The sequence below is a fragment of the Amphiura filiformis genome, chromosome 12, assembly GCF_039555335.1.
Source record: "Amphiura filiformis chromosome 12, Afil_fr2py, whole genome shotgun sequence".
NCBI classification, from domain to species: Eukaryota; Metazoa; Echinodermata; class Ophiuroidea; order Amphilepidida; family Amphiuridae; genus Amphiura; species Amphiura filiformis.
The window spans coordinates 43,250,321-43,273,756 of record NC_092639.1 but is presented as its reverse complement, the minus strand read 5'-3'; the positions used below and the strand labels follow the sequence as shown (position 1 = coordinate 43,273,756).

Below are 23,436 nucleotides of genomic sequence, written 5' to 3'. Positions count from 1 at the left end.
CCACTAGTGGTCCTTCATTATTTTCTTTCTTTCTTTCTTTCTTTCTTTCTTTCTTTCTTTCTTTCTTTCTTTCTTTCTTTCTTTCTTTCTTTCTTTCTTTCTTTCTTTCTTTCTTTCTTTCTTTCTTTCTTTCTTTCTTTCTTTCTTTCTTTCTTTCTTTCTTTAGAGAATAAAGTTATTGTTTTAGCCGCTGTCGTGCACGCGTCTTATATAACACGGGCGACATTAACATAATAAGGGGTTGTCTGGAATGGCAGGTGAGTCAGGGGTCAAAAATAAAATTGTTACCTTTTTGATCTCAACACATGTGTATGCGCGTGTTATGCAATGATGCACGACAGCGGCTAAAATAGTACATTTATTCACTTCAATTCAAATAAAAATATTAATCGTAAGTTTGCCGAATTTTAATTAAATTAAATTAAATTCTACACTTTACAAAGAATTGCTTATGGCTTAGAATTTCCTAGGGTTATGCACCTCCGATTGGTTCAAATAGCGAGTAGGTTTACGAGCATCGCGTCGACTCGCACGCGCTGAACTGTGTTATATCCTGTCATATTACACGGCTAAGAACCAATAAGATTGGAGGAACTTTCTCAAGTGTTTAAGAGTTATATAAGAATGGTTATTTCTTTCCTCTTTAGGATCACTACTAATTGCGTTGATGGGAGTATTCGGATCGCCGGTGTTAAACCATAACGGCAACAATTCAGGGAATGTGGCTCTGACCAGATGGAGTAGACTAGAACTGGCAGGTAAGAATAATAAAAAAAATAATGTATCATATGACTATGGCAGGGCTTTCAAACATTATTCCCGCGACCCAAATGTCATAAGAAAAATTCAACGAATCATTATTTTGTACTGAATGATGGTTGCATGGTAGAGGATGATTTAAGAAAGCCCCATCATGCACTGCAAACGTGTTATCACTAGAGTTTCAACTGCCACTTTACTTTTCAAATCCCATTGAATTCTGTGCAAAAGATGTTGTTTAAGTATTGTTGTGCGTGTGTCATTATTACTTGGTCGATTTCAGAACAAAAGTGATGCATGCATAAAGGATAATTCACACCTTCTGTAGGTAACATAAAATGTGAAATCGACTAGCATTTTGAATGCGTTTTTATTGTAAATATATCAGTCCAAATTCAAATTTAACCATGCCCGTCAATGCAATGATGTTCACTCACACAGCTGTGCTAACCGCAAGTCAACACAGTGGCTTGTCTCGGTCCCATCCGGTTTGTGTTCCTCCGTCACTAAATAAACCGTCTGGCGACAACCCGTGAAATGACAATCCCCGATTGGTTAATGAATTTCCAAATAAAACTGTTTTCAATTGGCTATAGGACGTGACTTGTGTAAGTGACACTAAACATCACAGGTCCTCCACTCTTTGTAGATACCGCAAACGAAAAATGTACGCTAGCTTTAGCAGCCACTGAGGCGCCGATCGTCAGATATCGCCTTTCATGTACGCGACTTGCAGCGCGTACTCACGTACATTGCATGGATTTTATGTAACCGCATAGCTGTCCATCAGGCGCTGCATGCGCTGAAGCCCAGCGTTGATTGACAGCAAAATTTAACACCAGTATTTATGGCGTTGATGTTCAGCCAATCAGAAAAGACGTACTATGAGGTTGTCGCCAGACGGTTTGTTTAGTGACGAAGGAGCACAAATCGGTTGGGACCGAGACTTCACACAGTGGCGTGGTGGGAAGTGCTTAAATCATCCTCTGGTTGCATGGGTAACTGAGGGTTCAGAGAGAAAGATAAAAGAAAAAAAACCAATTAAATCAATTATAACATTGCTATCGAGAACGTTTTGTACATTAGATGTATGGGATGTTGAAAAGTGCAACTTTTTCTGAAAGCATCATTTTTGGAAAATGTGATTATTTTTTACCCAAGCAATGATATGTACTATTAAAAATATCAAATTTCAGGGAAATGTGTTTAATTCATATTGAGAGTTTGTTTTCTTTTTCGAGTTTGATCACTTAATTGAACGGGTGCAGACCATCACTCAGAAGACCTGGTAGTTGAAGACCCGCTATTCAGAAAACTCATTATTCAGAAGGCCCGCTAGTCAGAATTTTCTGAATAGCGGGCCTTCTGAATAACGGACTTACTGAATATTGGGCTAATGGGCTTTGTGTTGAATTTTAGGCTAGTGGGCTGTATCTGTTATAGTTTTCTTATCACATCCGTAATTCCGACTTATTGATTAAATGATTTATTTTTGTGATTTATTTTTCTACATTACCTTGCTTTTGTTGCTTGAGACATCTGGGTTTTTTTGTGTGTAAATGTATGTATCTGTATTTGAGTGTAATTCTTAATTCTAGTATTATATTAATTAGTTTATAATATTTCTTTTAAGGTGGTGTAACGCTCAATTCAGGCTTTTGCCTTTTGTTACATCTCCGCCATCTTTTTTACATTCTATTTTGCTGTTTTGTTAAATTTGCTTGCATGTATTTTGATATGATGGAAATAAAAAAAAATATGTATGTATAGAAGACCCGCTACTCAAATTGAATACCCACTATTCAGACTTCTGACTCGTGGCTGTTTTAACCCTAACCCTAACCCTGACCCTAATCCTAACCATAGCCCCTAACCCTAACCCAACCCTAACCTTAACCCTAACTTCTGAGAACTGGGTTTTCTGAGTGGCGAGTTGCCTGAAAAGCAGACTTGTAGTACCCGTACCCGTACTCGTACCCGTACTCGAGTCCCAATTTCCGTACCCATACCCATGGCCTCCGGACCCGTACCCGTACCCGTACTCATGCCCTATTTTGGCTTCGGACCCGTACCCGTACCCGTACTCATGGACTGGGACCAGTACCCGTACCTGTACTCATGGCCTGGGACCCGTACCCGTACTCATGGCCCGGGACCCGTACCCGTACTCATGGCTTCAGACGCAACCACTCATGCGAATCACAACTTTTATTAACAAGCATGTGTTTGGAAAGTCCAACATGGCCTGGGACCCGTACCCGTACTCATGGCCCGGGACCCGTACCCGTACCCGTGGACACGGGTACCATGAGTACGGGTACCATACCATACAGTGCCTGCCTACATGCATGTAAGAAAGTGAGAGTAGATCTACTCTCACTTCTCACAAGCCTGTTAACTCCACTCATGCACTGAGTCCTCTGATCATAGACATAATCAAAACAATAGGTTACATGGATGGGGTTGGGTGGGGAGTAACACATGCATGGATCCAGATAGCAAGTGCCCTAAATTGTAGCCTGGCTCAGGGCCCTGAAAAAGGTAAATCTAGTCCTGGCTACACAAAATGTACATGTATGCTACACACAGGGTAGATACCTACATTGTCATGATTGTGACAGCCTCCAGCCTATGCACACTGTATGCCACTCATACATGTATACTACATGTAGCATTCACACTCTGACTGATACAGAAAAAATAGCAAACTGGAAGTAAAACATTTCAAGAAATTGTTGTTTGTGGTGAATTTCAAGTTATCATGTTTTGATATCATTATTATAGCATTATTTTATTCATCATTTTAATATTCCCCATCCAAATACACTCCCCTAGCACAAGTGCACATATAACAAGAGCACCAATGGCGCTGTAGCTCTTTGCTTTTTGGGGACAGTGAAAATAATTTTTCTTGGGAGTCAAATGCGCAACAGGTGACATCATTTGATTATGTGAATGTGACAGGTCACATATTGGTTGGTACATGTAGCTATCTCATTTGCAGAGCATACATTAATCAATTTAGGACAAATTTGAACTCAGATGACCCTGGGTGACCTCGGATGACTCTGAAATGCCCTTCCAAAAATTTGACTCCAAAAGTTTACTGTACTTACCAAGTTTCATGCCCATACAAGTTTTTAGTAATTTGACCTCAGATGACCCCTGGGTGACCTCAGATAACCCTGAAGTGACCTTCCAAATACTTGACTCTAAATGTTGACTGTACCCACCAAGTTCCATGCCCATACGAGATTTTAGTCATTTGACCTCAGATGACCCCTGGGTGACCTGAAATGACCCCGAAATGACCTTCCAAAAACCTGACTCTAAATGTTGACTGTACCCACCAAGTTTTATGCCCATGCAACAGTTTTTAGTAATTTGACCTCAGATGACCCCTAGATGACCTCGGATGACCCCAAAATGACCTTCCAAAATTTGACCTCAGATGATCCCTGAGTGACCTCGGATGGCCCCGAAAGGACCTTCCAAAAATTTGACTATAAATGTTGACTGTACCCACCAAGTTTCATGCCAATGCGACAGTTTTTATTAAGTTGACCTCAGATGACCCTGAAATGACCTTCCAAAAACTTGACTCTAAATGTTGACTGTACCCACCAAGTTCCATGCCCATATGAGAAGTTTTTAGTAATTTGACCTCAGATGACCCCTGGGTGACCTTAAATGACCCCGAAATGACCTTCCAAAAACCTGACTCTAAATGTTGACTGTACACACCAAGTTTTATGCCCATGCGACAGTTTTTAGTAATTTGACCTCAGATGACCCCTAGGTGACCTCGGATGACCCCAAAATGACCTTACAAAAATTTGACCTCAGATGATCCCTGAGTGACCTCGGATGGCCCCGAAAGGACCTTCCAAAAATTTGACTATTAATGTTGACTGCACCCACCAAGTTTCATGCCAATGCGACAGTTTTTAGTAAGTTGACCTCAGATGATCCTGGATGACCTTCCAAAAACTTGACTCTAAATGTTGACTGTACCCACTAAGTTCCATGCCCATATGACAGTTTTTAGTGATTTGACCTCAGATGACCCATGGGTGACCTTAAATGACCCCGAAATGACCTTCCAAAAAATTGACCTTAGATGATCCCTGGGTGACCTCGGATGGCCCCGAAAGGACCTTCCAAAAATTTGACTATAAATGGTGACTGTACCCACCAAGTTTCATGCCAATGCAACAGTTTTTAGTAATTTGATCTCAGATGACCCCTGGGTGACCTTGGATGACCCTGAAATTCCCTTCCAAAAATTTGACTCCAAATGTTGACTGGACTCACAAAGTTTCATGCCCATATGAGTTTTTAGTCATTTGACCTCAGATGACCCCTAAGTGACCTCAGATGACCCCATAATAACCTTCCAATAATTTGACTCTAAATGTTGACTGTACCCACTAAGTTTCATACCCATACGACAGTTTTTAGTCATTTTACCTCAGATGACCCCGGGTGACCTCGGATGACCCCCAAAATGACCTTCCAAAAATTTGACCTCACATGACCCCGGGTGACCTCGGAAGACCCTGAAATGACCTTCCAAAAATTTGACTCTATATGTTGACTTTACCCTCCAAGTTCCATGCCCATACAACAGTTTTTAGTAATTTTACCTCAGATGACAGGTTAAAACAAGGGGTCATGGATGACCCTTTAACTTACTTAAAATATTTAAAAAACACCTTGGGGTCAAATATTTTTTAAAGGTCAGGTGAACAATTCTTATGACATTACTATGCTTATGCCCCCAACCCAACCCCTGGACCCCCTCAAGGTATTTCATTTGGATTTTTCATAATTTTTTTATTTCATCTATTTCAATAAAATTCATTTCAATAAATTTTATTTGTCTCACTTTTATTTTTTGTTTATTATTTTATCATATTAATTTTGCATTTTCTTATTTCATTTTTTGTGATTTATTTTTGTAAGTAAATATCACTATTTAAATATTATTTTATTCTATTTACTTAGTATTTACTTCAGCGCGCCCAATAGCATTATGAATATTCATTAATAGCATAATGAACCAATCACTGCCGGATGAGCTTTTGTTATACAGGCTTGATATAGCAAGTACGAAAATTTTCAACCTGGTGAAATATATATGCTTTATTAGCGTTCCTAAAGTATTATGCTCGGATTCGACTATTTGAGACAACAAAATGTCCTTATTTTAACAGTTTTATGTAAAATATACTCTATCCTATGTTCATACGAAACATGAAAAAGGTTGCTTTGGTGAAAGTTATGAAATTGATGGATTCCCGGCGACCATTATTTTTGAAAGATCGGAGAACATTTATCATTTTCTGGCGACAATTTTGCTTTCGTCCATGTAAATTGCTATGTGATTCTTCGTCAATTTACTCCACGAAACTTGGTGATTTCCGCAATTTCAGCCATAAAGTCATCATTATTGATTCTTAATCTGCTGTAAAATCTAGCATATTTGTGAATATTGATGTAAACCAAGCAAAGAATAACGATAGCTTCGTGGTTTCATCATAGCTCGATGGTTTCATGTTTACACCTTTCTTTGATGTAGCCGGCCCTATTAAATTGTAATTTGTTTTCAATAATATAATTGAAGATTTCTCCACTTATCTTTTCCTTAAGGACTCTTTCTCCTTTTTTATTTGGTGAAAATTTTCCCCCGATGCTTTGGCTCTCAGTCATAGACAGCGCGTTGCATTCACGCACTGCTGCCCTGGGGTTGGTATATCTGGGTACCGGTAGGCCTATGGAATCAAAGATACTATCTTTGATGGAATGAATATTTGCTAGGTTGCGATGTGCGCTACTGCAGCGCTAGCAGCGATGACCGGCCCGCCGGACATGTCCCTGTCAGGTACTAGCATGATCCCGGTATGATTGCCATGTGGCAGGTATGCATTTTATTATATTCCAGTGATCATCATCAAGATTTACAAGCAACTAGTGACATAGCTAGAGGAAGCTAGATCTCCTTCCACCTCCCCTTGTGAAATTGAAAATGTCACGGGTATCATTCGAACATTATTTTCTTCCTAATCATCTTGGTAAACTATTTTCATGATAATTACTAGTATTTTATCAGAAGTAGCCATGCTACACCAGCCCAGCCGGCGTATTCAAAGTCCGAATGTAGAAAATCACGACCTTGACCTGAATCAGATGCATAGAAAATCAACGCTCTGCAGGGTCTATTGTTCTATTGTTTCCGATTAGAGCGCTGACATATTGGAAAATGTTGCCAATCAATATTCATGAGAGTGTACATTCAACGTCCAGTTTGCGAAATCGGGTGAGTTGTGTTTGGTAGGTGTGAAATACATCTGACTGGGCGTTTTAATTACGTAATGAATAAAGGCATTGACATCATCGAATGGCTGCCCAGTGCTGTTATGTGTTTAGTTATTATATAGGCCTAATAATAATTATTAAATGTATTCATCATTCCTTTCTTTTCCCGTCTCTGTACTTACGTACTTATTCTTTCCTTGGCCTACACTTTATCATTCCCTCGCTCTCATTGTCCCCTCTCACCCTCCCTCTCTCATTCCCAACATTTTCCTTATATTTCTATTTATCTACTTGTCTTTATTATATCTTTTTATTTCTCCCTTCCTCCAGCCCTCTCTCATTCTCCATATCCCTCCTCCCTCTGCCTCCTCCTCCCTCCCAAGACTTCTCACAGAGGTGAATCTGCCCCTCCCAACCCCCTTCCCTCTTTGGGTACGCCACTATTTCTATACCAATCTCCTTCTTAAAATAAAATTAAATGGAAATTTCTTAAAAACAACCTTTATAGGCCTATACTTATACTTACATGTATACGTATAGCGATTACCATTATAGTGTAATATAGATATATGGACTAGACATGGCAGCCTTCATACATTCTAATGTGTAATCGATCAGCGAGAGCATTCAATTTATTTAAATGAAACGCCTAACGTCAGGTGGGTGGTAAAGATGATTGCATCGACAGCTAAAGCCTCCTCATATACTTCAGACCCACACAAGCACACATTTGGGATACGTGAGTACAATGGTACCACTTTACATATGACTGCCCTTACACATGACTGTAGTGTGGTCACTTATTGATACTCGCCTGTTGTGTAGAGCGTTAATATGATGCCGGATCAGTGACCAATTTAATGGAGGAACCCCTTTATTCGAAACAATGGTACCACTTTTATGAATAGCCTGTCGCAACTTCTAATCGGCATCAAACGAACAAAAGATTATATAATCTATTGCGACTCTATTTCTATTTAAAAGCTCTTTGTAGAAAATAACCATGGATTCAGGGTTGCCAAACCCGCGATTTTGTAGCCCATTGGGCAGGGGCGTAACAAGAGCATCAGGGGCCCATGGACATGGAGCAGTACGGGCCCTTTTAACCAGGGCGGGATTTAGCCTACCTTATGGGGCCCTGGTCCAGGCTAAAATTTGGAGGCCCCGAACTCACGTGCCGAGGAGGGCATGTGCATTTAAGTCAGTGGCCAAGTTTTGGTATAACTAAAGGGGGACAAAGGGGGGAATAACATATTTTGTTCAATTCAATTTTCTGAATGCGCGCGAAGCGCCGAAAATTTTATAATTTTGCCCTATTTTGACCATAAAACATGCTGTTATTGGGGTTAAAAGAAACGTGCATGAGGCAATTTTGGGGCCCAAAATTGCCTTGGGCCCGGGCCCATCTGTCCCAATGGTATAAACATCCGGCCCTGCTCGCCATTATCAGCTAAAGGGGGACAAAGGGGTGATTAACATATTTTGATCAATTCAATTTCCCCCGAAAATTTTATAATTTTGCCCTATTTTGACCATAAAACATGCTGTTATTGGGGTTAAAAGAAACGTGCATGAGGCAATTTTGGGGCCCAAAAAATGTTGGGGCCCAAAATTGCCTTAAGCCCGGGCCCATCTGTCCCAATGGTATAAACATCCGGCCCTGCTCGCCATTATCAGGCCTTATTTAATTTTCGCTTTTGTGCTCGGGGCTCCTGAGCCCTCGGGGCCCATGGACTTCGTCCACCCTGTCCCCCCCGCTTGCTACGCGCCTGCCATTGGGCGACGTTTGAAGATTTTCCCCGCGACTTTTCCCTGCCCCATATAAACCAATGGTAAAGAGAAAAATTGGGCGACATTTCGGTTATTTGACCCGCCATTCAAGCTGAAATTTGTTGGCAACCCTGGTTGTTTAACCAAAAATCGTCACAGTGTTTTCGTACTGCACTTGCGCAAGCAAAATAGGCCACCAGAAAAGTCATTTGTTCAGATTTATTCGGGGATTTATTCAAGATTCAGACATGTTCTTGACTATTTTTTGACATTCCTTAACTATCTCTTTATTTAAATTATTCATTCATTCATTCATTGTATTTTATTAAGTACGTAGGCCTCCAGCCCATAGTACAAAAAACAATAATTACACGGTGACAGACATTATTTACATGCATATGAAAGAAAAATCAACAATTTAGATTAATAGAGAAACATTATGTATCAGAATGCATATTATTCATTCATTCATTCATTCATATTTTATTTCCATAAAAATCAAAGACATTACATAAAAAATATATATAAACACGGTACATATGGAGGAAAAGGCTGGAAGACCAAAAAGGTCTGAAAGTTAGCCTTTCCCTGAAATCAAATGAAATTAACAAAATAAATCAACATCACATAGCATAACCAAAAGACAAGGGAAGGGGGGGGGTGCTCACGAAAAAGATTAATTATATTTAGAGATCAGTTTTGTTTTGAATTGATTACGGAAATGTTTAACAGATTTTGAAGCTTTCAGATTTTTATCTAAAGAATTCCAAAGAATGGGACCTCTTGTACGTATGGCATGATCAAAAAAGACTTTCTTATTTTTGGTTAGATTTAGGTCATTTACATATCGTGTCTTGTAGTTATGTATGTCAGAACGTTTGGTAAAATAATTATCAAATGAACAGGGCAGCTCATTTATAGAGCACCTGTACATGAATGTACCTAATTCCAGTGTGTACATATCTTCAACTTTTAATATGTTATAATTAGCAAACAATGGCGCTGTGTGGTCTCTGTAGTGACCGTTTGCCACTGTTCTAATAGCCCATTTTTGAATTTTTACAATTTTATTTAAGTAAGTTTTACATGTATTTCCCCATAAAAGTACTCCATAATTCAAATAAGGCAATATTAACGTACAACAAAGTGTAAATAAAATACGATTTGGAACAAAATGTTTCTGAGTTTGAGAGCAATATAAATAAACTCTGAAAGTGTTTGAATAACATTAATATCTTCATTTTTCATCAAAGAGATAAACTTATATAATGATGGATTGACTCTATAAAAAACAGGAATGTACTTATCTCTTAAATTATAAAGAAATAGTTAAGAAAAGTTAAGAAGTAGTCAAATAATTTCTGATCTGAACTAAATCTTAAGAAATGTACCTCCATTGGTTTCCGTCTGTATCACGCATCTTAAATTATACAGACCAGAATAATCTCTAGCACACACAGGGAACCAAGATATAACTCGATTATCGTGACTATTTTGGTCTTTTTTACCCCAAAATAATACTTTTATCGGCTGAATTTCAATAAAATCTGGAGTGCAATCGATTCAAAAATAACTTAGCCAAACTTAGAAACGAAACTTAAGTCTTCATATCAGTCATTAAATGATCCTTAGCATAAAAACCAACAGCGTATTGTGGCCTGAAAATGAATGCTAGTTATAGTTGCATGACAAAGGCACTGATAGCTCCGCTCAGAGCCAAAAACTACATTTTCCCACCACATGTACTTTGGGAGTGTGTGCATTTGAGTCAAATGGTACATAGTTCCTTTGCCATACCATGTTTACAGAAATGTATGATTTATTGGAGCTCATGGGCGGATTTAGAGGGGGGCGCACCCGGCGCGCGCCCCCTCTATTTTTTGCAGATCGGCGCCTGACTCGGTGTATTTTTGCAGAGCAGCGCCTGACTTTGTGTGGGCGCCGAGCCGCGGCGGCGGCAGTGGCTCGGCGCCCCCTCTATTGAAAAATCCTGGATCCGCCACTCAGCTTATAGGCAAAACATTAATAATTATCCAGATGTGCATAATTAACGAAAATAATTATAAGCTAATGGATAATCTGGTGGATGTGTGCTGGGATGTGTGGATGTGCATGAAAGGCTTCACTAAATTTGATATTGACAATTAAGGGAGGTGTAATGAGCGAACCGTGGTTTGGATTCCAGAGGGAGGGTGTCTGTAAGAGGCACAGCCATCAGAAAATGAATAACTGAGATCGCGCGCCAAATAAACTTACTGCAGAAATTTTCCAAGTCTTTAAAAAAATAGGCATAAGTGGAAATCGAACCCGGCACCTTCCGGTTCTGAATCAACGGATAGTATCACTAAGCCAACTTTCTATCTGCACTGAAAACTGTGATATTAATTCTTGATAATGCTTAACGGAAAAAATCAATACTAATGCACGATGTCATTCAAAATCAAATAGAAATCCCACAACTGAAGTAGCAATCGATAAATCTGCTCACTCACTCATCAAATAATCAATCGAAAAATAAATAAATAAATAAATAAATAAATAAATAAATAAACGTGTCCGCTCTCTCGAGCCCCAAAACGTCATTAAATAAATAAAATAAATAAATAAATAAATAAATAAATAAATAAATAAATAAATAAATAAATAAATAAATTAATTAATTAATTAATTAATTAATTAATTAATTAATTAATTAATTAATTAATTAATTAATTAATTAATAAATAATACAAAAAGAAATTATAAATCAGTTTTTCTAGGCCCTAACGTTGGAAAAATAAAGCAGCATAAGCAAAGTGACAGACGCACGATTTCGAACAAGCGACGCCCAGAACAGCAACTTAGAAACCACCTGTTTCAGGAAACCACAACGCCTTAGACCGCTAGGCCATAGAATCACACAGTTTCTTCGAAGTCAATATTGGCACATGACACGGGCACATGTCTGCGGGTAAAGATACTGCATGATAGAAAGGCGCATAAATAATCTAAGGGTCTATCCCTGAAGTTAATGGTCATTGACATGTAACCAATTCTTTGTATACCAGCATGACCAGTGTGTATACCAGCTACAGTCAACATAATAAAAAGAAGTATATTGTTAGGCGTAGACGCAATCATCAATGCGGGAAGTATAAAACCATAGTCGCCACTCGTGCACTTGTTTGAGTCCACGGAAATTCCGAAAACAGCCTTCAACCCTGAAATCAGAGGTCGGTTTTGGGTTGTTACATGCAAATACAAACTAAATATATCATGAAAAAAAACCACCAAGAGGACTACGAGACTTATTCAGAGCCAATCTACATTCTGTTATTTACAAAAGCGGACGGTCAAAGAGAAATTATAAAAGGAGCAAGACCAGATATCAACGTTAAATCACGGTAAGCCTAAAATCGCATCGAAAACGCCAACATGCAGTCACAAAATTTATAATATTACTAAATCACCAAAACGAAAATGCAGAAAAGAGTTGTATTAGCAATAACAAAGTATGTGCAAAAAGATTTGTCTTTGGCATGTCGCTTTTTTTAAATATCACCAAAAATATCAAATTTTGGAAAAACGCCCCAAAATTTAAAACAAACACGAACCTTCCAACATGTCCAAAATAAATATATATTAACACTCGGCGGCCAAGTCACTACCTGTCGCTGTGATTTGGGGTAACTCGTTGCTTCCCTTCTCCAGATACCTGTACTTCAAGGTCGCTCATACCCCACGCCTTAAGTCTACAAATTTTGGATCAAATTTGAAATCCAGTTGATATTTTCAGGTGAATAATAACTTAATAGTCTATGTGCAAATCTTAGCAAATAGAAATGTCTCAGCAACTCATGGCACACACAACAAATTAAAATGTTGTATATGCTTATAACAAAATTAATTTCTCTAATTCTGTTGGTGCGAAATGTAGTTTAATTCATTTGTTGTGGTATAAATGACATCAAAGAGTGTATTTACAGCAAGGTATAATAGCCAATAAATTAATGTCAATAATCAATAACAATAGCTTTGTTTATACCCATGTACCAATAATGGGACTCATACAATGTGTCTAGTCCCAATACCTGTACCCGTACCCATGGGCCGTAACCGTACCCATACTGGGACCCGTACCCGTACTCGAGTCCCAATTTCCGTACCCGTACCCGTACTCATGGCTCCGGACCCGTACCCGTACCCGCACCCTATTTTAGGTTCGGACCCGTATACCCGTACCCGTACTCATGGCTTCGGACCCGTACCCGTACCCATGGTCTGGGACCCGTACCCATACTCATGGCTCGGACTCGTACCCGTACCCGTCCTCATGACGGGTCCCAATACTACAAGTCTGCATAGAGGGTGTGCAAAGGGCCCGTTAATCAGAAGGCCCGCTACTCAGAAAATATTTTTGGAGTAGCGGGCCTTCTGATTAACGGGTTTTTTGATTAGCGGGTCTTCTGGTTAGCGGGTTATTTTAAATGAAAACAAGCCCGCTATTCAGAATTTGACAGGTTTTCTGAATAGTGGGCCTTCTGAGTAACGGGTCTTCTGAGTGGCGGTTCCCCCCCCCCCCAATTGAACAGAGCATGGTGATAAGTTGATAATGAATTCTTTGGTTCGCTCAGGCTCGGAAATAAGTGGGAGCCAGGGGCTAATTGAACTGAGAATTGGTGACAGTTATTGTTATTGTAATTTTGCTCTTGCATCCTTGGTTCTCAAGTGCCACGATAAGGGGGTTTAAGAGGGTCAACGTGTGTCATGGTCTGCCAAGGGTATCATGGTCATGGGTCAAGAGATGTCAAGATGGGTCAAGGGGTGTCAAATTGGGTGAAGGGATGTCATGATTGGTCAAGGGTGTCATGGTAGGTCATAGGTATCATGGTGGGTCAACATTAATATTGTTGGTCAATGGTATATAGTATGATCCCCAGGGTGGTGTCCGAAATGAATGAGACAAAAATAAGGAACACAATAAAAACAAGAAAAATATTAACGTCAGGGCCAAAAAAATCATTGTAGGTGGTAAAAACAAAATCGAGCAAAATAAAATTGTAATGTAAATAATAAATGAATGTGTTGTTGGTTTGTTTTGGAATGCATATAGTAACTTAATCACAACATTGAGACATGCAAGTAGGCCCCTACTGAATAACAAAATTAAGGGTATCTTTTAGAGAGAAATTTTATTTGTAGTACAAACATAGAGAAATAAACGATCTCGGTCTGACATGTAACACTGGGCCTACGTGTATTATAAAATAACATTTCTGTAAGAACTCTACATACATGTTATGTTATACTGTTAAATTTGGTTCATAATGTTTTTATGCTGTATGTTGTCAGTATGATATGGCCTAAGAAGGGCCTAGCGTGCTCGGAAATATACTTCTAATAGACGTTTCTATACCATAAAAAAATAGGGCGAACATTCCCCGCACTCCCCTAGGCCTCCCCGCACTCCCCTAGACCTATACACAACTGACAAAACCGAAAACGAAATTTTACTTCCTTCAATTTGTTAGTGAGTGACAAAAGGATAGAATAAAACAGATTGGAGGCTAACACTTCAAAATAACAATGACATCGTAAATGAAAACTAAACATAAACTGAAAGATAAAAAGAAAAATATGATTTTCGTGAATCGGAAAATATATATCGGGATATATCGGAAATCCTAGTGTCCCGATACCCGATATATCGCCACAACCTACACAAAAAATAGAATACGGCGAAAATGTAACAACGCGGATTGGGCTCGCAGATATGGTCAAACTGCTTTGCAGTGATATACAACGACGCAAACGGATCGATTGGCACGGCGAGTTCAATATTTGTAAGACCTACCCAGCAAACACAAAACGTTTTCGACATCATTCGCAAAAGGTTATCAAAGGTTGTCAGAAAACGTTTAAATGTCGGTTTATATAAAGGGTACATTAATGGTATAAAACGTTTTCATAACATTAAATAACATTTGTTGGTAATGTACTGCATAGCAAACACAAATGTTTGACAGAAAACATTTAAATGTCGGGTTATATAAAGGGTATAAAAATGTTTTAATAACATTCCAAAAACATTTTTGAAAACTTGGTATATAATAATAATAATAATAATAATAATAATAATTCAAGAGATGTCAAGATGGGTCAAGGGGTGTCAAATTGGGTGAAGGGATGTCATGATTGGTCAAGGGTGTCATGGTAGGTCATAGGTATCATGGTGGGTCAACATTAATATTGTTGGTCAATGGTATATAGTATGATCCCCAGGGTGGTGTCCGAAATGAATGAGACAAAATAAGGAACACAATAAAAACAAGAAAAATATTAACGTCAGGGCCAAAAAATCATTGTAGTTGGTAAAAACAAAATCGAGCAAAATAAAATTGTAATGTAAATAATAAATGAATGTGTTGTTGGTTTGTTTTGGAATGCATATGGTAACTTAATCACAACATTGAGACATGCAAGTAGGCCCCTACTGAATAACAAAATTAAGGGTATCTTTTTAGAGAGAAATTTTATTTGTAGTACAAACATAGAGAAATAAACGATCTCGGTCTGACATGTAACACTGGGCCTACGTGTATTATAAAATAACATTTCTGTAAGAACTCTACATACATGTTATGTTATACTGTTAAATTTGGTTCATAATGTTTTTATGCTGTATGTTGTCAGTATGATATGGCCTAAGAAGGGCCTAGCGTGCTCGGAAATATACTTCTAATAGACGTTTCTATACCATAAAAAATAGGGCGAACATTCCCCGCACTCCCCTAGGCCTCCCCGCACTCCCCTAGACCTATACACAACTGACAAAACCGAAAACGAAATTTTACTTCCTTCAATTTGTTAGTGAGTGACAAAAGGATAGAATAAAACAGATTGGAGGCTAACACTTCAAAATAACAATGACATCGTAAATGAAAACTAAACATAAACTGAAAGATAAAAAGAAAAATATGATTTTCGTGAATCAGAAAATATATATCGGGATATATCGGAAATCCTAGTGTCCCGATACCCGATATATCGCCACAACCTACACAAAAAAATAGAATACGGCGAAAATGTAACAACGCGGATTGGGCTCGCAGATATGGTCAAACTGCTTTGCAGTGATATACAACGACGCAAACGGATCGATTGGCACGGCGAGTTCAATATTTGTAAGACCTACCCAGCAAACACAAAACGTTTTCGACATCATTCGCAAAAGGTTATCAAAGGTTGTCAGAAAACGTTTAAATGTCGGTTTATATAAAGGGTACATTAATGGTATAAAACGTTTTCATAACATTAAATAACATTTGTTGGTAATTTACTGCATAGCAAACACAAATGTTTGACAGAAAACATTTAAATGTCGGGTTATATAAAGGGTATAAAAATGTTTTAATAACATTCCAAAAACATTTTTGAAAACTTGGTACAAATCATTCTAAACAGAATGTTATTTTGGGGTTGAAAAAATATTTTGCAAAAACGTTTGCCCAAAATATTTACAATAACGTTTTTAAAATGTTTTCACCTTTATATAACCCGACATTTAAATGTTATTAAAACGTAAAAACATTTTCAGAACATTTCTGTGTTTGCTGGGTGCAAATATTTTAACATAATGTTATTTAAGTGTTGACAAAATATTTGGCCAAAAATGTTTGCAAAAATAGTTTACAATGACATTTCGAAAACATTTTAAAAATATTGTTGTAGTGTGTTTTCACACAAAACGTTTGAAAACAATTTCATGACCTTTATCATTTTATGTTTATATATAACCCGACATTTTAATGTTATTAAAACGTTTTAACCTAAACCAAAACCGAAAATATAACTTATTTAAAACGTTTTAAAAACGTTTTTGTGTTTGCTGGGTATGCAATTACAGCTGGGCAGAGCGGGGAGCGTTCGCCCTATTTTTTTCTGACCAGCCTAGCGATGCCAATTTTAAGGTTAGGGATGACCTGATTAGCTCATTTGAAAGCCCTATATCTTGGCTATATACGGCCACAATCTCAGATCAAAAGGCCTTACAATAGCAACAGGATAGAGCAAACAAAAAAGTTTTGCAAAGTGGCGAACTTGCCTATATTGGGGCAGGTTCGCCCATATGGTGGGGTAAGTTCACCCTAATCACAAAAAAAAAAAAAAAAAAAGGTTAAAACATTGCATAACAATAACATATTCAATGCAAACATTTTACAAGTATACATGGCATTCATTCTCTTCTTGGGAGTCAAAAATTTATTGCAGGGGTCGGGTCAGGGTAAAATGTAGGGGTCCAAAGTGAACTTAAAAATGTTATTTGTTTACAACTTCGGTGGAATTATGGATTAGGACATGAGTAATACTGATACCACATAACTTTAAAAAATATGCTTTTCAGTAGTTTTACCTTGTTTAATGGTATAATTATCAATATTTTGCATAATACGCTGATGGAGCAGGTCCGGGGGAAATCAGTCATTCCGCTCGTTTACATTCCTAATCGGACTCCATTCGGGGGAACTGAACAACCTGCCCCCCCTTTCAATGTACTGCACACGCCACTGCCCATCCTCAAAAGGGCAAACGTGCCCCTTGTGCACATTTTTGTATTTTCTCCAGGGTAGGCAAAATACAAATCGAATGCGGAGTTTATAACTGCATTAAATCTTTGACAAATCCCATACGGTATGTTCCCATACAGATTTCCATTAAAGCCATCTGTATGTTTGCATCAATGATAATACAACATTATTAATGTAAGAAAACAATTTGATCCAATTGTTTTGTTTTGGTTGCAGTTCGATGAACCCCGGCGATGAACACGTGCCTATATGTCGCGTAGCTAATATGAGAAGTTTATAATGACCTATGTCACCTAATTTTGCAATCGCCAATACCCCCGATGGCCTTAGTGCTGAGAATCACACGTTGGGCGAACCTGTCCCTAGGCGAACACTCCCCGCTCTCCCCCTACGTAGGACTACGTAATTATCGAACGGAATGCGATATGTCCCAGACATAACCTCCCGCATAACCTAGAAATTCTCAAAAATAACTATGTTTCAGAAGTTGTTAAACATGTTAAATTGGGGATGTTTTTTTCTACAGGAAGAACCATCAACACCACTCCATCAGCATATACCGAAATATGCAGCCAAGTGTTCGATACATGCCGTAAAGATATAGCTTGTAAACAAGTTTTAAATACGGTTAAAAGGGTCTGCCCGTCAGTAGATTGCTACACGTGGTCGGAGTACCAATCCGATTGTCACGAAAACCAAGAACTTCTGAAGCGTTTTCACCCGTCTATCAGCACATGTGCATCTGAAGCAGCTTGCTCTCACGAAAGAAATGAGTTCCAGAAATGCGAACGATTGTACAAGAAACTGCTTACCAAACCTTGTGTGGGTATGTATATTAAACTTCCTTTCAATATGCCTACTCTATAATATCATAATGTCTTTTTTTCTGACAAGCCTACATATAGCGATGTCAATTTTAAGGTTATGTCTTGGTTATATAGGGCCACAATCTCAGAACTATAATAGGCCTTACAATAGCAACAGGATACTGAGCAAACCAAATTTGTGTGCAAAGCGGCGAACTTGCCCCATGTTGGGGCAGGTTCGCCCATATGGTGGGGTAAGTTCACCCTAAATCAAAAAAAGGATAAAACATTGCATAACAATAACATAAACGTAACCGTCTCGGCTGAAACATGCATGTAAATGAATCAAAAAAGGTACGGCAATATGAGGAATATTTATAAATCCATATTAAGATGATTCAACCCTTGCAAGTGTCCAAAATCCAAGATGGCGTCCAAAATGGCCGCCATTTTCATGTTATTATCATAATTTCCAAAACATACTACCTAGAAACACATGTAAGGTATCTACACATATGTTTTGAGGTATGAGGAATCTTTATAAATCCATATTAAGATGATTCAACCCTTTCAAGTATCCAAAATCCAAAATGTGCCGCCTTTCCAAATCCCGGATCTGGATTTTCAAAATCAAAAAGTCAATTTGAGAAACTAGGGCATTCTGGGGTGGCAACTTTTCAGACCCGACCATAGAGCAGTTCTTGATGCGGACACTGAAAACATCAGGAGGAATGACACATGGAAGGGGCATTACAGACAGCACGTTGACCAAGTGGGTTCATGCTCTTCCTCGATGAGCTCCTATCTGTGACACATTGCAGCAGTTCACTGGAGTTCACACTGGCACATCAGAGCAACACAAAGATCTACGACAGAGTTCACAGGCAAGAGACACCAAGGATCGCGGCATTTTTGAAGAATGGTTAAATGCTCATCTACCGTTTGCTGGTTATGAGGCTAATCAGCTCGTGTCTGTGTCAACTGGGATCGTAGCAGGTGAATCTGTAAACTGTGACAGAGCTGTTGAAATTGGTAGTAAGGCAGCATCAGATATGACGGGCAAGAAGTTCACAAATGTTTCACTACGCCGAAATGACAAGGTTACAACAATGGGATCAAAGGACAAAACGGTGACCATCAGAGGACAACAGGTAGAGATGAATCCAAGTCTCTTGTTTAATAGAATCACCTGTTTGCTAAACAGCAGCACTGAGATGGGGGCATTTCTGGCATATGAACTCGCTCCTCATCCACCCTCTCTGTTTGAAGATGGACTGATGCGCAGAGTGCCTTGGGTCTTCTGCTGAAATCGTTCACAGAACACTATGACTTGCCACAGAATTGCAATTGCCTCTTCGTAGTAGACGGTGGTCACCTACTTCGACATGCAATTTGGTCCAAGCCATCCACATATGCTGGTGTTTGTCTAAATTACACTTCACATATCCTGAATCATTATAGAGTCCAGACCACTGTTGTATTTGATGGCTATGGAAGCAATACATCCACAAAGCAGGCAGAGCAACGTTGAAGAGCTGAAAAGTGCACATCGAGTGATATTATATATACTAGCGGGCTACCCGCGCTTCGCGCGGGTCCCCGCTAGATGAGTAAATGGGAGCGTTCACTATAACAGGAAGAATTACTTAACAGGTAGAATCATTGAAAAGGTACATTTTATTTATCTAAATCTTCTTACATTTTTCCTTTCAGTTTCTTTTACATGTGGTTATTTTGTTCCCATTAAAAAAAATTGCTGCTTAGCTTGTGATTTTCCGTTTCCATGTTGCTTATTAATTTAACCCCGTTCCCATTATTTTCTAAATCTGTTCCCTTTTAGCTTATTTTTTTATTTGCGGCTTGTGATTTCCCGTTGCCATGTGTTTTTAAATTAAATTCTGTTCTCATTATTTTAGCTTCTTTTTTCCTTACATTTCCTGAGTAGTTTATTTCCTTCTTTGATTCGTTCCCGTTTAATTTAGTTACTTTAACCCGTTGGCCTATTACTCGTACCTTTTTTGTCCTCATTTTAATTTCATTTTTCTTTATAGTACCGTTTCATGTTGTTTATACAAAACACATCTTTATCCCGTATTTATTACGTCCTCTCATAGCGTGTATGCGGACGTGTTCACTCGTTATCATAATCCCGCCCCGTGACCCGTCGATGTACCTTTTTGTCCTTTATTTTTCCTTCTTTCCGTAGTATCATGTCCACTGGTCTCTGGCTCGCAAGTCGCGTGGATCTGCGAAGTTTACGCGCGCATTGGCGTAGTGCGCATTACGCACGCGGCGCCGACGCGCTGCCTGCCAGCTGCAGTATACAAAAACCTCGGTTTTTACGAATTTTACCCATATTTTCACTGTTTTTGCAGCCAATTCTTGACCGATTTCAACCAAATAAAGCCCAGTCAATTTCCCGTATATTCCTCGATCTCCCGTATGAATTTGGCGTCATTGGATCCAAACTGACGGAGCCTTTCAATCTTCATACCCACAAACCCACAAACATACAACATTCCCCTATTTATAGTAAGATTTGATAAGAGCATGCCTACCACAACAACCCAAGCTGCATTAGTAGCAAAAAGCAAGAACAAACTTGACTTACTTGACTTAACTGCACAGGACGCTGTGTCCCTTTGCCCTCTGCCGAGTAAGCCTCCTCCATTCAGTTTTGTCTGTTGCTTGTATTTTTGCTTCATGTGGGGTCAATCCCAAGTCCCTCTGAATTTGGTCCTTCCATCTGGTGGTCTTGTCTAATTTCTTGCTGACGTCATTAATGTAGGCTTGGTGGGGAAGCCGATGTTGAGGCATCCTGAAGATAATTATGCCCAGCCCATTTCAAACGTCTCCGGCAGATAACATCGTTGATGGAGCTAGTGCTAGTGATGTTGAGACTCTGTCTGATGGAATTGTTGCAGATTTTGTCAAGTAGGGAAACTCCAAGCATTGCCCTAAGGCATCGCATTTCAAAAACATCCAGTCTGTGTCGATCGGATCACCACGGTTGTTTGATGTATATAAAATTAGCTTCATTATTAACTAAATGCAAACTATAGATGGCGCTATTTATCCTCAATCATATTTCTTTATTTGCAAGAGGTAGGTGATTAATACTGCCATTAAAAGAGCTGGAATAGGTGAAACAAGCAACAAGGAAATTTTATAAACATATTTTATCAAACAATAAAAGGGGTTATTTGTATTAAAAGCTTGAAAGAGTAATTTCCAGTAACTAAATAGCGCCACCAATTTTGTCATTAATAGATACATTTTATATCCGAAAAAGCTATAAAAATGCTATAAAAGTGAATAGTTTTGTTAAAAAGGGGAAATAAAAGTTGAGAATGAGTCAAAAGCATCTGTATATATTAGCATGATTTAGCTGTTTAAGCCTAAAATTTTGTTGTACATGATGTTTTGTTTGAAAAACTAATAAATGATCCCATCAAACAACCGTGTCACATAACGCCCAGGATTCTGACCCATATGTGGCAATAGGGAGGATGAGCAACTGGTAGATCCTTACTTTCAGTGATCTGGTGATGTCATGGTTAGACCAGATGGTATTTTTTAACCTACCAAATGCCCAGGCTGCCAACTTTATGCGACGTTTAATATCCTCTTCTACTGAGGGCACACAACTACCCAGAAAGACGAAGTTATTTACTAAAATGGCATCTGGTTCAGCATCATATCTCTTGGATCGTCAGACATGATCTTGCATTTTGTTGGGTTAATTTTCATTCCCCAGCTGCTGCATGCTATCTCCAATTCATTAGCGGAGATTTGCAGGTTCTCAAAGCCCATATCCATGATTGTGGTGACATATGCATATCGGATGTCACCCATTTGCACACCTGAGCCTAGATTTTGGACGTCCTTCATGACAAACTCCAGATATAGATTGAAGAGGCATGGTGAGAGAAAACATCCCTGTCTAACACCAACTAGGACTTCAAACCAATCGGCGATCTTTCCATTTACCACGACTAAGCATTTGGTTTGCTCATACATTTTTGCAATGAGGTTCACCAGTTTGGTGTCTACTCCTACTGATCGCAGACATTTCCAAAGGGCTTCCCTCCATCTGTCCATATGGTGTCAATGCTGCTTTGAAGTTTACAAAATTCCAGTGTATTGGAATGCGTCTTTCTTTAGCCTTTTCAAATAGTGCCTCTGGAACTCCTGAACCCACACTGTTCCTCTCTCAGATGGTTATCTACAGTCTGTTGTATTCGGTTAAGAACCATCCTACAGAATACTTTTACCGGGATTAACAGGAGGGTATTAAATAGCTCTGTAGTTGGCTGGGTCCAGTTTGTCGCCCTTTTGTACACAGGGGTTATTAGACTTTTACTCCAGTCTTCGGGGATTTTTCCTTCAGCCTAGGCGGTGTTGATGACCTTCAACAACATTTGTTGAACAAACACCGACTTATATAGAAATGATCAGTGAGAGGATGCGTATGGCTGAAATTCATGTCATCCAGGCTGAAGCAGATGCCGATACATTGATTGTGTCCACAGCCCTTACAGTAGCAGAGACATATGAGCTACCAGTTGTGGTGGTGGTGGGTACAGACACTGACCTACTTGTGATGTTGGTGTCCAGGGCAAGTTCAACAACAAATACCTATATGAAATGCTGTAGTAATCCTGAGAAAGTGTTCCCAGTAAGTGATATCCAGCAAGTATTGCGAGATACCAGAAACTACTTATTGGCACTTCATGCCATCTAAGGGTGTGACACAGTCTCAGCCATCTATCACCGGGGAAAGTGTAACCCTTTCTACATGGTACACAAGAAGGGCAAAGATGAATTCCTTCGGACCTTTGCGAAAAGTACGAGTACACATGAGGTACAGAAATAAGGTGAAGGCTTCATCCTTCAGCTTTATGGAGCCAGCAAATATGATTATTAATGAGTACCGCCACATGGTGTCTTGTGGATGTAAGCCTGATGGATGCAAAACTATGACATGTAGTTGCAAGAAACTAGGTCTTCATTGTACAACAATGTGCAGAAAATGCAGTGGCCATATTATTTTGTTGCAACACAGCACCAATCATCAAAGAGGACAATGAAAATGAAACAGCGATCACAGCTGCTGAAGGCACAGAGCCGGCTGATGAACTTTAGAATTAAAGGTATTTCATAACTGGAGCAACGTACCTCTTCAACCACAAATTTTCAATCTGTTGCCATATTTA

General features: G+C 38.9%; 1 protein-coding gene across 1 annotated transcript in view; it reads left to right on the top strand.

Annotated features, from left to right (window-relative positions):
* Positions 1-11,768: 11,768 nt before the first annotated feature.
* Positions 11,769-23,436, top strand: part of LOC140165377 (GDNF family receptor alpha-4-like) — a 44,294-nt gene continuing 32,626 nt past the window's right edge. The window contains exons 1-2 of the mRNA XM_072188698.1: positions 11,769-12,230; positions 17,941-18,240. The gene's annotated coding sequence lies outside the window, so the exon portion shown is untranslated. The remainder of the gene's footprint in view (positions 12,231-17,940; positions 18,241-23,436) is intronic.